Below are 2,500 nucleotides of genomic sequence, written 5' to 3'. Positions count from 1 at the left end.
TTTTTGGTCTGTTCTGGCGTGGCGCGGTGACCGTCGTGAGCGGAGCAAAACGTCAGCCATCTCAGCACCTTGGAACCCCCCGGGTGGCACAGGGCTGGATGGGGCTTTCGTATAGCAGGGACGGTGCTGCCTCACGCTTCGCTCGCTGTTCGCCGCTCGCCGCTCGCTCGCGCAACCTAAAATGGCCAGTTTTGGCCCGTTTTTGGGCTGTTTTGGCCTGTTTTTGGTCCGTTCTTGCGTGGCACGGCGACCGTCGTGAGCGGAGCAAAACGTCAGCCATCTCAGCACCCTGGAACCCCCCGGGTGGCACAGGGCTGGATGGGGCTTTCGTATAGCAGGGACGGTGCTGCCTCTCGCTTCGCTCGCTGTTCGCCGCTCACCGCTCGCTCGCTCAGCCAAAAATGGCCAGTTTTGGCCCGTTTTTGGGCTGTTTTGGCCTGTTTTTGGTCCGTTCTTGCATGGCGCGGTGACCGTCGTGAGCGGAGCAAAACGTCAGCCATCTCAGCACCCTGGAACCCCCCGGGTGGCACAGGGCTGGATGGGGCTTTCGTATAGCAGGGACGGTGCTGCCTCACGCTTCGCTCGCTGTTCGCCGCTCGCCGCTCGCTCGCGCAGCCAAAAATGACCAGTTTTGGCCCGTTTTTGGGCTGTTTTGGCCTGTTTATGGTCCGTTCTTGCGTGGTGCGGTGACCGTCGTGAGCGGAGCAAAACGTCAGCCATCTCAGCACCCTGGAACCCCCCGGGTGGCACAGGGCTGGATGGGGCTTTCGTATATAGCAGGGACGGTGCTGCCTCTCGCTTCGCTCGCTGTCCGCCGCTCGCCGCTCGCTCGCGCAGCCAAAAATGGCCAGTTTTGGCCCGTTTTTGGGCCGTTTTGGCCAGTTTTTGGCCTGTTCTTGCATTGCGCGGTGACCGTCGAGAGCGGAGCAAAACGTCAGCCATCTCAGCACCCTGGAACCCCCCGGGTGGCACAGGGCTGGATGGGGCTTTCGTATAGCAGGGACGGTGCTGCCTCTCGCTTCGCTCGCTGTCCGCCGCTCGCCGCTCGCTCGTGCAGCCAAAAATGGCCAGTTTTGGCCCGTTTTTGGGCCGTTTTGGCCAGTTTTTGGCCTGTTCTTGCATTGCGCGGTGACCGTCGAGAGCGGAGCAAAACGTCAGCCATCTCAGCACCCTGGAACCCCCCGGGTGGCACAGGGCTGGATGGGGCTTTCGTATAGCAGGGACGGTGCTGCCTCTCGCTTCGCTCGCTGTCCGCCGCTCGCCGCTCGCTCGTGCAGCCAAAAATGGCCAGTTTTGGCCCGTTTTTGGGCCGTTTTGGCCAGTTTTTGGCCTGTTCTTGCATTGCGCGGTGACCGTCGAGAGCGGAGCAAAACGTCAGCCATCTCAGCACCCTGGAACCCCCCGGGTGGCACAGGGCTGGATGGGGCTTTCGTATAGCAGGGACGGTGCTGCCTCTCGCTTCGCTCGCTGTCCGCCGCTCGCCGCTCGCTCGTGCAGCCAAAAATGGCCAGTTTTGGCCCGTTTTTGGGCCGTTTTGGCCAGTTTTTGGCCTGTTCTTGCATTGCGCGGTGACCGTCGAGAGCGGAGCAAAACGTCAGCCATCTCAGCACCCTGGAACCCCCCGGGTGGCACAGGGCTGGATGGGGCTTTCGTATAGCAGGGACGGTGCTGCCTCTCGCTTCGCTCGCTGTCCGCCGCTCGCCGCTCGCTCGTGCAGCCAAAAATGGCCAGTTTTGGCCCGTTTTTGGGCCGTTTTGGCCAGTTTTTGGCCTGTTCTTGCATTGCGCGGTGACCGTCGAGAGCGGAGCAAAACGTCAGCCATCTCAGCACCCTGGAACCCCCCGGGTGGCACAGGGCTGGATGGGGCTTTCGTATAGCAGGGACGGTGCTGCCTCTCGCTTCGCTCGCTGTCCGCCGCTCGCCGCTCGCTCGCGCAGCCAAAAATGGCCAGTTTTGGCCCGTTTTTGGGCCGTTTTGGCCAGTTTTTGGCCTGTTCTTGCATTGCGCGGTGACCGTCGAGAGCGGAGCAAAACGTCAGCCATCTCAGCACCCTGGAACCCCCCGGGTGGCACAGGGCTGGATGGGGCTTTCGTATAGCAGGGACGGTGCTGCCTCTCGCTTCGCTCGCTGTCCGCCGCTCGCCGCTCGCGCAGCCAAAAATGGCCAGTTTTGGCCCGTTTTTGGGCCGTTTTGGCCAGTTTTTGGCCTGTTCTTGCATTGCGCGGTGACCGTCGAGAGCGGAGCAAAACGTCAGCCATCTCAGCACCCTGGAACCCCCCGGGTGGCACAGGGCTGGATGGGGCTTTCGTATAGCAGGGACGGTGCTGCCTCTCGCTTCGCTCGCTGTTCGCCGCTCGCCGCTCGCTCGCGCAGCCAAAAATGGCCAGTTTTGGCCCGTTTTTGGGCTGTTTTGGCCAGTTTTTGGCCTGTTCTTGCGTGGTGCGGTGACCGTCGTGAGCGGAGCAAAACGTCAGCCATCTCAGCACCCTGGAACCCCCCG

The sequence above is a fragment of the Musa acuminata genome, unplaced genomic scaffold (genome assembly GCF_036884655.1).
Source record: "Musa acuminata AAA Group cultivar baxijiao unplaced genomic scaffold, Cavendish_Baxijiao_AAA HiC_scaffold_273, whole genome shotgun sequence".
NCBI classification, from domain to species: Eukaryota; Viridiplantae; Streptophyta; class Magnoliopsida; order Zingiberales; family Musaceae; genus Musa; species Musa acuminata.
This window is presented reverse-complemented; position numbering follows the sequence as displayed.